This window comes from Rattus norvegicus, chromosome 15 (assembly GCF_021556685.1).
Source record: "Rattus norvegicus strain SHRSP/BbbUtx chromosome 15, alternate assembly SHRSP_T2T, whole genome shotgun sequence".
NCBI lineage: Eukaryota > Metazoa > Chordata > Mammalia > Rodentia > Muridae > Rattus > Rattus norvegicus.
In genome coordinates this window covers 45,076,258-45,090,257 of record NC_141548.1, presented here as the reverse complement: position 1 = coordinate 45,090,257, position 14,000 = coordinate 45,076,258, and the positions used below count along the sequence as shown (strand labels likewise).

The 14,000-nt window shown below is 43.8% G+C and overlaps 1 protein-coding gene across 3 annotated transcripts in view; it reads right to left on the bottom strand.

The window, feature by feature from the left end:
• The window catches only part of Ebf2 (EBF transcription factor 2), a 199,014-nt gene that overhangs the window by 161,270 nt on the left and 23,744 nt on the right, over nucleotides 1-14,000 (bottom strand). The window lies entirely within an intron of this gene.

Below are 14,000 nucleotides of genomic sequence, written 5' to 3'. Positions count from 1 at the left end.
AAATATATCTCTTCAGATCACTTCTCACCATTAGAATTCTTGATAATTGGCAATGATAAATATTAATAAGCAACCACCGGTGAACATAAATACATAGTGTGGGGTTAGAGATTTAGCTCAGTGGTAGAGCACTTGCCTAGCAAGCACAAGGCCCTAGGTTCAGTCCCCAGCTCCGAAAAAAAAGAAAAAATAATAAATAAATACATAGTGAATAAACAGGTGATCTGATAATCCTCTAATTGATGTCACATCAGCAATGCAGAGACAGCCACTGTTACCATGCTCAGCCTCCCAGCAAGTCTTCCAGGAACAGAGGCAAGAGGACTCAGAACAGTTACCATCAGCTCAAAGGGCCCCTGACAGAACCAAGTTCAGTTTGTGTCCTGCCAGAGTAGGATCCTCCCTGCAAGGTAGCAGTTTTTGATAGCATTTGGGTGCTGGTTTTTGCCTTGTTTTTTTTTTTCTTGAAGCTATACGTTATCCTATTTCTGAGACATGTATATAGCCCAGAGGTTATAGACATCAAGGATAAACACATGCCTGGACAAGGGTCATCTCAGAGCCCTGTCCTCAGGGAGGCTACTCTGTCTCACCTTACTGTGGGAACTGTACAAAGAGAACCCCAGGGAGCTGCAGCCTCAGGAGCAGGGCAAGCAAAGACAGCAACTTCCTCACCTTAGCAAGCCGGAGTCCAGGACAAGCAGGGAACTCATGCCTGGTTGTTTTTCTACTTCATCCACATCTTTGTAAGCATATCACTCTCCTAGAGCTCCTGGGTCACTAATACTGGTTAAAGGAATGGAGCTTCAATTTTGTACTTAAAATTAAATGTGGAGCAGGGGTTGGGATAGAAGGAGAAGCCATGGATAAACTCCCCAAACTTCCTTTCCAAGGAAGGCTGCCCCATTTTTGATAGATATAAATATGTGTGCTAAAGTTGATATCACTCTTAACTAGTAATATTAATATAGTATATTTTAATGTATACGAAAATAGAGACTTGAAGCCATACAAAGAAAAAATGTAGCCAAAGGTTGCCAACTGAAAATAGCTAGGGAACTTTCTCTCTCCTTAAATTAAAAGTCTAAAGGTAGAGTGCAGCCCAGATGGTGGGGTGCTTGCCTAGTTTTTGTGAAGCCTTCCAGTCCATGCCCAACAGCGCATAAAACAGGTAAGGGGATGTTTGCTGGTAACTCCAACATGCAGGAAGTGGAGACAAGAGAATTAGAAAAATTCAAGGTCATCCTTGGCTACATAGTGAGTATTGAGGCTAGCCAGAGCTACATGAAGCCATGGCAAAAACAGCAAGATATTTGATACTTGACTCTCTGCTCATTCTGTCTCCCTCTCTTTCTCTTCCTCTCTCCCACTTTCTCCCTTTCTCTCCCTCTCCTCTCCCTCTTTCTCTCTCACCCTCCCTCTCCCCCTTCCTGTCTCTATCCCTCTCCTCACCTCTCCACTCATTCTCTCTGGGCATCTCATGTGACACAACCCCTCCCCCCACTTTCCCACCATGTTTCCATTCCCAGTTGAACTCTACAAAGATGGAGACGACGCACACTCCAAAAGTCAGAAGACAAGGCAGTGATATTTCCACCAACGGACACGGCTACCCTCTCCGTTCCTGCCCTATGTCCCTATGTACACTATGCCTTTGAGACATTTTCCACATTTGCGATGCCTTCAGATTTCTGGCAAGTGTGGCTGGTGAAACACAGATGAGAGGAAACACCCTTGCCTCCTTCTACAGCAGGCTGCGTGTGCTCAGGGCAGCCCCCTGTCTCCAGCCAGCCTTTGCTGAGAAACAGTGCTCCGTGTGTAAATGACCACTGATACCTACACTATGTGAAAGACATTATTCTGCATCAATGCTGTGACTCTTAGACAGTTCCTGTTATAAATCATAATGTAAGCATTTGCGTTTTCTTTGGGGGGGTGGAGACTCACAGATTGAGAACCACTGTTCTAGATGTTAAGGCTAAGCCAAAGTCACTGTGCTGTTGTCTGAAGCCCCCCATCCCCACCCCATGACTTAATAGTAATAAGAGTCAGGGAGAGAAAACAGACAGTGGGAAATTTAGTAAAATATGAAGCATGTAGTTGTTCACTGTTTTTTTTTTTAAATCTGAGGCAGGCACTCAGGATTAGAACCTTTGTGAGTTTAAGGCTAGCCTAATCTATATATTGAGTTCCAGGCCAGACAGGACTATACAATAAGACCTGTCTCAAAAAAAAAAAAAAAGAAAGAAAGAAAGAAAAGAAAACTAGAACAAAACCAAACAAACAAAAAATTAGGAAGGCCAGAGAGAAGACTTGTTAGTTAAGAGCACTACTGTTCTTCCAGAGGACTTAAGTTCAGTTCCCAGAACCATCTGTGGTGACTTAGAACCTCCTGTAACTCCAGTTCCAGAGGATCCACTGCCTCTGGCCTCTGAGGGCACTGTACACACGTGCACATACCCCCATACAGACACACATGCATACACGATTAGAAAGTAAAACATGTTTTAAGTGTTGAAATCATTAGATCAGGAAGGGAATTGGGAAGTACTAGGTTAGTAGGTACAGCACTGAAGGGGTCTTGAAACAATGATCTGAAAGATACCAGGCTAGGATATCACAATAACATTCTGTCCCCGTTACATGGTAAACACACAGGAACTAATGAGGCGTCCTGCTCACTGTACCACTGCAGTCACAGGATGCCTGTCTAAGAGACCTGTATTTCTCTTCATTTTTCCTTCCAGACCAGACCACATTTTGCCACACCCTTTTCTGTTTCTGCTGTCATCTACTTCGCCCCTGTGAGTTCTTGCCAGCTTACCCAAGGGCTTTAACTCAGCTGTAGGCAATGCCTGCCAAGTGTCTATGCTACATTAAACACATCGAGGAGGAAACATCAAGTTGGTAGAGAAGCAGCATCCGCTGTGTCACGTGGGTCTAAAGCCCATCTTTCTCTCCAGCTACTTACTTCCCTGTGGCTCTCAACCCTAAAAGCTTCAGAGCAAATCCCAGTCAGAACTTGAATGTCTCACTTCCGACACCCACACACACACACAAATAATAAACAGATGTGCTCCATTCGGGAGCTTTGAGTCCCTGGACTTCCTAATATGCTGTGCCTAAAAATCACAATCCTACTTGCTATTAAAAAAACATCAAGGCAAGCCACCACAAGATGAGTCTGTGCGGTCCTGAGTCACAGGTAAAAGAAAACCTTGTCGATACGAAATCAGACAGTGTAAAATTCTCTCCCAGAGGAACGTGGCATTATTACATCCCCCATCAATCATGGCATTATTTCTCCAACAAACTATATCAGACTCAGACTCAGACATGGCTATGACATCTCTAGATTCAGCAGTCTCTTGCCTTTGAGCCCTGGAAATAGGAGACAGGTCCCCCAAACATACACTTGTCCAAAAGATTGCAAAATTCTCTACTGCTTTTAATGATTAGCAACTGTAAAAATTTCAGAACATCAGTGTGGTTGTGAAATGGAATTTGACCTACCCAATTATGTAAGACTTATACGCATATGAGAATAATCTAGAAATTTGATATTGACATATATGGAGAAATACCATCACATGATGACATATTGTAGGGAAATATGTTACTAGATGAAATATAATTCAAATATGAGCTCTTCAGGGATTTGGCTTCTATTCTGCAGATTGATCAATATCCAGAGTCTGATCAGTAGGCACACCAATTGGTCCACCAAAGCCTCTATCCCTAATTTGACATTTTATTGGTAGAGATTTAGGGATTGGTTTCTTCCATATCCTCAAAGTGGATTCTAAAAATCTACAAAATCAAGATTAAATCAAAATAGAGATACTGGCTGAATTCTGAAATTACCTTGTGTTAATCACCTTGATTGGGGAGAAAATATATATCCCTCTCGCCATAACCCTGTGCAAGTCTACATGTCTACGAGTCTACGAGTACACACACTGAAAAGCTGACTTCAGAAGTTTCTATTGCCCTGACATTTCCCTTCTGCCCTCACCCCTGATGCTCAGTGCAGGTAAAGGGAGGATTTTGCCTTGGCCTCTGCGTAGGAAATGCCTGTGGTACAGCCACCTTATGTACCCTGTTTATAATCCTCTGTAAATTTGCCCAAAAGTCATGAACTACATAATACTAATTCTTATAGGTTGACATATTTCCCTGATCTTTCATGAGCCACATGGGGAAACAGTTTTCTCCTGATCTGAATGAAGAAGAAAAACAGTGCTCCTAATCACTGTTTGCCCTTAGTGGCTTCCCTAAACAAATCTGGGAAAGCGCTTAAAGGCTTGGGAATAACCATGACCCTGCTTGACGCACTGTAATAACCCTACCTAATTATACTGATATAAAAACTAATTGGAAAGATAGCAAATGTCAGGCTAAGATGCAAATCGGAGGGTGTTAATTGCTGAACAGGTGCTGGAATAGAATTAAATGAGCATTCTGATTAAAAGAGTGGAAGAAACAAATGTGGACCCCCGATACAAACTTGGCCATGTGACTCCTTGGGCAGTCCATTCCACTAGGGAAAGGTCATGCTGTGGTGACCTCTGTTTTGTAAGAGGTGGGTCAAGAAAGTAAAACTGACCACAGAAGAAAAAATAATCCAGCAACAATATCAACAAAACTTCCAGGACTGATGACTAAATTTGAGCCTCAGAAGCAGGTGAGGTAGGTGTCTTAGGAGCTCTCAAAAACCCAGACACCTCTAGATGAAATTCAGAGCATGTGAGGCTAGGGAGATGGCTTCATTGGTAGAGGGCTTGCCATGGAAACATGAGGACCTGAGTGGATCCCCCAACACCTAGGTAAAAAAAGTCAAATATCGTAGTATGTACTTGCGGTCCCTGCGCTGGGCAAGCAGACACAGATGGTTTCCTGAGGCTCACAGTCCAGTTTGCCTAGTACCCAAGCCACAGTTCCCAGGAAGATAATCTGTTGACTTCTTGATGCCACAAACACACACACACACACACACACACACACACACACACACACACACACACACACCACAGGACCCTTAGCTGCTCACCTCTGTCAGCCACAGAGCCTTGCCCTCCCATGCTTAGCCAGAAGTTCCCACTTCTCCTGCCTCACAGCAGAACGGTAGTACCGAGTCTTCCCATGTACTTACTACACATTTTAGGTTGATAAAGAAAGCAGTTGATCAGGCAGCTGAATCAATAGTCACTTGCCTTCGATGACTTAGGGTCACTGGTGATGGTGAAGACATGGAGTGGGGTAGGATAACATAAAGAGTAAATCTGAGCCTGTCACTGATAAGGCAATCATTCTTACCGCAAAGTGATCTGTGGATACTTTATTGAGCCAAACCTTGAACTATGAATAGGAAATGATGATCCAGCATACCAGGGAAGGAGGCTGCTTCCCAAGCTTGATGTGGTCAAGCTCTTGGCCAAGCTCATCACTGTTCTGTGTATACATGACAAAGCCTCCACCCATGGCACCCACGCTGTCTTGAGAAGGGACACTCTGGGACAGTGACGACAGATGGATGCCAGCCAGTGGTAGACAGCTCTGTCTGTGGACAGCTTGTGGTTTAGTATTCCCTCCACACTACAGTGCCCTTCAGACTTCTGCCATCAACAGAAGCCTCATTCTCTAGCCTCACTAGACTAGACCTGAAGAGGTCCTCCACATTGTGGCCCTGAAAGTCTTCCCAACACACCTAGAAGGGATTATTCCATTTCCCGATCAGAGGTCACCACGATGCTCTTTCTTGTTTCCTGATGGTTTGCAGGTCTTTGATATGTACACATTTTTAGTTCAGGGAGAGTGAGGCAACCCAGGTTCCATCTATGTCTATTCTTCAATGTTCTCCCTCTACCCCAGCTCAGAGCAGCAAGGTATTCATTCTACTCATTCACATGGGAGCCTCTTTAGCTGCAGTGTGCTAACTACTCACTTCTTAGCCTGCTTATTTATTCAGCATTAGAGACCAAGGGAGGTGGGTGTCCAAAGGAAGAATAGAGCGGCCAGGTTGGTTCTCTAACTCAGACCTATGTCCTGGGAAGCTATACCTCAGAGCTAGCATCCTAGTTTTAACTCATGCCTGTTTCCTGGTTAATCATCTCAGCCTCTATGCTAAGCAAGAGAAAATAGCTCAGTAGTTGCACTAGCAACACTTAAACTACGGAACAACAGACCAGAGCCAGCCGCATGCACAGGAGGATGTGGCTCCTGGAGGCACGGCTGGAGTTCGCCTTGTTTAGCTATAAGGATACCGAAAATAATAAGAAACTGGGTGGAGAAGGAGAAAATGTTTACATTAAAATGGACTGGTTAACATCCTTACCCCCTTCTTTGATCTCAAGAAAAGCCCTCTCAGCTGCCCCTGAGCTCCTGCGCGCTCTCTCTCTCTCTCTCTCTCTCTCTCTCTCTCTCTCTCTCTCTCTCTCTCTCTCTCTCACTGGAACACAAAAATAAACTGTCTCTTGAGTAATAAAGTCAGGACATTTGCCAGTAAAAATTGGTTAAGGTCATCACTTCTGAAGGGCAAAGACGTTTTAGACACGATGTCACGTGAGATCACCATTCAGCACATTTAGTGAAATGGTTAAAAATAATAAAAGATAATGACAGTAGTGGAGTTACTATTTTTTTTAAGGCACAGAAGTCAGAGAGAAAATGAGAGAGCCAGATGTTTGGAAGGGATGCTGGGAAACGCTTCAACGAAAGATCTCTCTCACCCCAAACAAAAGCTTCCCTAAGGATCTTCAGAGACTTGCTTGTCGTATCTGGTACGGATGTAACATCATAGATCTTTTTTTGGGTTTTGCTGTGGGCTTTATTTATTTATTTATTTTATGTTAACAAAGACGACACAATAGGGAAAACTTTTTTAAAGCACAGCTATTAAACTGACCCTGAAGCACATGTCTCCCTGGGGTCCCTGCATCTGCCTTGTTTAAAGATCCAAATGGCACCAGAGGTTGTACTGATCCAATAGATCATAACAGAAACAGGCCAGTTTCCACAATGGGTTTTCCTGCAAATAACACCACCCATTTAGTGGAGGGAAGACATTGTAGCCTATTCAGGCTCCAGAGGAAGATGGTGGCTCTTTATAACACACAACACAAACAGGTCAGAGCCAAGGGGCTATTACCAGATTCAAATGAGCTCTCAGGGGAGTCCTCTGTGGCTCCAAAAACAAACCCAGAGTCCACACTGACTGCCTAGGCTGGGGTTCCAATTCGTGTCACCTCCTTTCACAGGGCCAAGTGGGCAGTCAGATCCAGTCCTTTTTATGATCCGTTTGCTTTTATAGACCACAGCTCACCCACAGAACCCAAAATCCCTCTGTGCCAAAGGAAGCGTTAAACCTCCAGCAAGGCCACAGTAAGACTCAAGTTCCAAGGATCGCTCATTGCCAGTGACAATTAGAACAATCTGAAAATGTTCCTCAAAGAAAAATGCACTCATTTTTGTTGTAAGAGGAGTGTAAACGCCAGCCAATCTCTTTTGGCACCCACCTCGACAAAAAAAAAAAAAAAAAAAAAAAAAAACGCCCTCAATGAGCATCCTCCAAGGACCGGCTTTGAAAGGGGGTTTTGCGTATCAGGTTAACGCATGCACTTGGCACAGCCCAACTTTCGCACCAAGGCTCTGGGGTGCGGGGTGGTAAGAGCCAGGTTCTGTTTGTTAACGATAAGGCAATTATTTCTTTGGTACTTCATAGAGAGGAGGAAAAAAATCTTACAGCAAAGATTCAAACAAGGATTCCCTAGGGAGACAACGGAACTGGTAGGTTGGAAAAGTTTTTTTTTTCCTTTATTCTTTCACAGGAGCAAACACGGCAACCATTGAGAGGGATAGACCGGAAGCAAAGTTACCGCGTTTGTCTGCTCTCAGACACATCCACTGTGACACCACAAGGGGAAGACGGACAGAAGACAGGAAAGCCCTACATACAATGATAAATGGGTGAGAAAAAAAGTATAAAACAGTAGGAAGAAAGGCAGGAGTAACAAAGAGAAGAAAGAGGAGTGAGGAAAGGCAGGAGTAACAAAGAGAAGAAAGAGGAGTGAGGAAAGGCAGGAAGTGTGGTCTGAAGCACTTCTTGTGTGTTCAGAAACTGAAGCAGACCTTCATGGGTAAACCCTTTATCCGGGGGCAGAGTTAGGGGGTCCGGATTGTTTGTTTGGGGTTTTTTGTTTGTTTGTTTTAAAGTCCTAACAGAAATACAGCATCTTCTTCCATTTTCAACATACTTGAGTCACCACAGAGTATTAAGAGTTCATGATGAAGAAGCAGAAACACTGGAAACAGTTGGCATCCTGTAGCTTGCAACTAACTCTTCAGAAGAGAGGTATGCATGACCGTCAGTGTGGAGAAATCCTTCCAACGACTTCCTGAATTGGGATTTCAGCCTCTAGGCCAAGATTTCCCAAGTTTCCCTAGAACTCTCTAACATGCAACAAGTTTAGGCATCAAATGCAAGGGAGCATTCAGTAGTACTTCCCAAGGTCATTGCACTTGATTGACGGCTGAATGTTACTATGGCAACCCAGCATGATAATTTTGCTCGGCTGGCAAAACCCAAAATAAACAACAAGTGGTGACTTCCCATAGAAGCATGTCTCAGTAGCTCCATTTTCAGTTCCTGAAGAGCGAAGAGGATTCTAAAGAGACTGAGATATTCCAGAGGCACAATGGGCCTCCGTCAAAGTGAGTGCTCACCAGCTTGTTGGCCCCCAAATGACTTCAGAGAACTCCGTGCAATGAACTGCAATTCCTGTCGTTGGGGCAGGCTAGCATCCTTGATGTGATGCCATCACCCTGTGGCCTCTGGGATGACCTGCTGGTTCCAGCCACCATTCAGATGTGGCAGGAACCTACTTTGGAATAACCTTGCCAATGTCTCCACACACCAGCTAGGCCTAGCTCCATGTAAACTTCCTGGCTTTCTATATCACCCAAGCTTCATTTTCCAAGTTTCTAGGCCAAAGTTAGCTCTATCTCCATGAGGTGGGGAAGCCTTGTGCCTCAACGTGGGCATTGCTTTTCGTGCTGGTTTAAGTATGATATCCATTCTTTAGAATAACTGCTTTATTGGGGTTTGTCAAGGAGTGGGGAGGCAACCGTTTCAAAGGGAACATCAGTTTTTGAAGAACTTGAAGCCCCCATTTGTAGGTAGGTTGCAGCCATCTGAGTGAGTGTGGGTAAGGCACAGGGATCAGGAAAGACAAGAGGGAAGATTTACCCGGATCGAAACCCTACGAGGCTTTCTTCATTGTCTAGTTCATTTACTGCTGGTCTCACTGATGGGAATTAGACAATTGCTTTAAGACAAAAAAACTCTAAAGCCACCATAAAAATAGAAAATGATTGCTTCCTGTCATGGCCAAATATTAAACACAGTGCACACCTAATGACTCTATCCCTCTCCAGGGACAACGCCTTATGAACAATAAGGTCCCCACAGGCCTCCACTGTTTAGGTTGAGGGGTCTCATTATGGGCTCACTGATCCAATACCATTTATAAGCTCAGTGGATACCACTGGAAGAGGAAGCCAGCATCCTGGAGTTACAACCAGAACTCCTCCACTGAAGGCAGCCTTTCATTCCTCAAGAGGGAATGGAAGGAAGAAAAGAGAGATGTGGGAAAAGGTGTTCGGTGCAGGTAGCCAATGGACTAGGCAGGAACTCTACCAACTCAGCTTTTATTTTGAGACAGGGTTTCACGTAGCTCAGGCTGGCCTCAAATTTGCCATGGAGCTGAGTCTGACCTTGAACTCCTGATCTCCTCGCCTCAGCCTCCCCAATGCTGGGAAGAGAGCATTGCTATCAGGTAGGGTTTATGTAGTGCTAGGAGTAGACCACACCCACGGCTCCGTGCAAGCTCTGTGAGCATCCTAGTAATGGAACCACACCCCCGACCCCTAACCAAAACATTGCTGACTGTCAGAGTGGAACTTAGGGCTACATCTGCCACCAGAAAGGCAGTACAGTTGGAGAAACAGCAACGGAAATACTAAAGATAAACAGGAGACATGAGGCCAGAGGCAGGAGGCTGGAGGCCGGAGGCTGCAGATAGGAACACAGAAGGAAGAGAGGAAAAGGGGAAAAACAGGGAGAAGGATGGTGTAAGGAATCAGAAGATTTTTGAGTGTTTGTTTTGATTTTTCGTGGTTTTTTTTTTTAATCTGCTATCTATACCTCCTTCTGCTAGGTTGAAGCTACATGACATCAAACAATCACACCCAGATTTTTTTTTTCAAGTTCACTGTGCTATCTGGACATAGGTCTAAAGGGTGGCTCATTCTCCTCCTGTGACTTAATATCTGGCTGCTCAAATGTGTCCAGCACTCTGTGCTGACTTAGATGACCAACAAGTGGACCAAGCATTAAACAGAAGTCAAGTCTGGCTCTTGTTCAAACACCAGCCTGGACAGAGCAGGGAGCGTGGAGCTTCCTTACCTCTTAGTCCCTGCCATTTATCACCACAGACTAAATGGTCCCACATGTGGGAAGCACTGTAGAAGGAGACCCAGGGAATGTGAAACAAAGGCTTTTAGAGAAGTCAGAATGTGACTCGCCAAGTAGACAGGGGACTAAACAAAAGCAATCCAGGAGAGGTGACAAGTCCATAAAACAGGGTCTAGACAGCATGAGACCAGGCACCAAGAAACGACAAAAAAAAAAAAAAAAAAAAAAAAAAAAAAAAAAAAAAAGGAAGAGACGGAATGTGCGGGCAGGGAAGGAGTGAATTTCTGTCCAGAACAAGAAACTGAGGAAGGGAGTCAGAAATGATTTCTGAGTTTGAATCTTGTCTGTCCCCCTTTAAATAATGCCTAAGAGTGAATCAATTCCTATACAGATACAAGATGATGGTAGTAAGCCAACACAAGGAGAAAACACACACACAAGCACCCACACTCACACATGCCCCCCATACACACATGTGCATGCACACACACACACACACAAATACAAGCATACACACTCACACATGCCCCCATACACACATGTGCATACACACACACACACGCACACACAAACACACACACAAGCACACACACCCACACATGCCCCCATACACAAGTGTGCATACACACACACAAGAAAAGATTTTTAAAGGCTCTGGAACCAGTTAGGGTCACATGTCATCCTGCCTCCCCCACAAGCCTGGGAAATCATACATTATTTTCCTATTCTTCAGATGACATGGATTCCATTAGAGTTACTGTATAAAATACATGATGCATGGTTATTTGTTGAATTTCAAATAAACAAAAAAAATCAATTTTTTTCAGGTAAGTTTATCCTAAGAATGTTGTGTGGGACAGACTTACAGAGGAAGAGAACAAATTTCATTGTTTCTCTGAAATTTAAGTTGAACTGAAAAATACTTTTAAAATAATCCTGCTCATATAATATTCAAATCTACCTGGGTATCTTATAGTTCTATTTGCAAGTCTATCTTCTAATGAGAGGGAAGAAGTGGATGGATGGATGGCAGAAGAGGCCTCAAACTAATTCTAGTACCAGATTTTACTCTGGTCATTATCATACTGTAAGACTAATGGTCACTTTAAGCCCTTAGTCCACGTGTTCTAAGTCTGTATTAAATGTATACTTAGCTATTCTGAAATAAGAAAATTCTTTTTGCATAGGATAAAAGAAGTATTCTTGGCCATGGAAGAAATTGGCTACACAGAACATTCTTCATTATCCTGACTCTGCTCCATGGTATGTGCGTAGAAGGTGACACATGCCCCAGCCTTTCAGTCTAGTTGAAAGCTTTATAATTCAGTATTGTAATGTGATACCCAAAAAGTCCACGGCTTCCCCTATCCCTCTCCTTGCACAGGTCACCCCAGTGTTTGACCTAGGAGCTAGAGAGAAACCCAGATGAGTCTTTGACCTGCCACCTGGCTTATAAAAACATTCATCTATGGTTGGGTTTTATCCCTTGAAATATGGGGTGAGAATGCCAGCATGTAGGCATGTAGTTAAAAATAAGTGAGGGACACCTTTGAATGAACTGGAAAAATACCTTCTGCTCTCATGAAGATAAAACTCCCCTTGTTTCCATAGAGACCCACCTCACGGCTTTCCTGGAAGGACCAGGTATGAAAGCATTTGCATCTACCATGGTTCCAACCTCCCCTTAGTGCTGTCTTGTGATCTGTCCTTTGAGAAAGCTCTGGCATTATATGGGGCACATAGCATACAGCTGTTGTCCCTGAAGTATCAGCCTACACCCAGGAGTCCCCTTCCTGCAAATGTCTCCTTCCCTGCCATTGTATCTGTGGAAGAAGAATTTCTTCCTTATTCCTGTCTCACAAGGTTTTGTAATAAGAGAGAGACTGCTGTGCTGCGCCCCAGCCCCAGCTCTGTCTTCCCAGTGGTCTTTGTGGAGAAGTATGCCTACTGTAGTAATTTTGAGTCTAGAACAAAACCTTCCAGGAGGAGAGTCCTTCAACTAATGCAAATACCTTATCCTTATCCGTGACCAAAAGCAACTTGGAAAGTAAAGTGCCTTTTTCTTTGTAGAACTCTCAAGGCACAGTGCATCACTGAGGGAAGTCAGGGCAAGAACTCAAGGCAAGAACTGCAATGGAAGCAGTGGAGGAACACCACTTATTGGCTTGTTCTGATTACATCCTTATATGCCACACAGCCACTAGACAGGGATGGCACTGCCCACAATAGGCTGAGCCTTCCCACATCCATCAAAGAAATGCCCCAGAAGCTCGTCAGTCTCTCAGAGGCATTTTTTTAAGCTGAGGTTCCCTCATTTCAGATGACTCTAGTTTGTGTCAATCTGACAAAAAAAAAAAAGCCACCAACAAGTGCACACCTCATAGACTTGCGCTTAGATTGACCATCAGACAAGAAGCCCTCTTCCCTTAACTTCCTTTCAGAGAAATGAGCCTCCGATTTTAGCTCTAAATTAATGTGGAAACAAAAACCTCAAAGAATAATTCCTACAAGATTTTGATCAATGCCCACATAGTCTTTCAAGTCCTAGTGGACAGGTCCTCAAGTCTCCAAGTCACGTAGACAACATTTTCTCATCCCTTTGACATGTATGTCTCATCTCCCAACCATGTGACCTGTGAGTTTCTTGGCTGAGTCAAAAATAGACCCAAAATAACTTACTCAGGCCCATTTACCCAAATATAAAAATAAAGACAGACTGGAGAAATGGCCCAGCATTAGGAGTGTTTGCTGCTCTTCCAGAGAACTCAAACCTGATTCCTAGTACCTATCTTAGGCAGCTGACAATGGTTTGTAATCCTAGCTCCGTGGAACCCACCACCCTCTTCTGGTCCCCGCAAGCAGTTGCACATATGTGGCATATATCACACAAACACAGATATATAAATAAAAAAAGAAATAAAAAGAAAGCATAAATTTAAAAAAAACCAGACACACACACACACTTACCATGTAATAATTTTTTTTGGGGGGGGGAGGGTTTGAACTGAGGCCTTACCCCTGCTAAGTGAGCTCTCTACTACTGGGTTATACCCCCAGCTATCTTTATCTTAATCTTTCCCAGCTCCACAACTCTGCTGCTCCAGTGTCAGACAGGAGGACAAGTTTAGGAAGAGTCATATTTTTTAGAAACAAATATCGATTTCTTTTTGGTCACAGAGCCCATTTTCAAAGCTTTGTTCTCTTAATCATCCTGACTCATCCATTCCTTGGCAAATCTGTTATTTGATCATATCATAGAACTTTATAAGAAAAAAATCTGAAGCAAAAAAAACTGTCCATTCTCAATGACCCCATGCACCCGGTGGGCCAGACGGGGGGAGGGGGAAGATTTCACTGGAGATTGGTGGGGGAGATTAAGCAAAGCCTTTGGAAGGAAAGAAGTCTCGGAATGGAGAACCAGGTTGGCTTTCCCTCCTGTCATTTAAGAATTACTTACAAATGGTTTGAATGCTAGACTTAGAGGCTCTGCTTTCTCACCAACATCGAGGCTACTAAAAAATTCACAGAT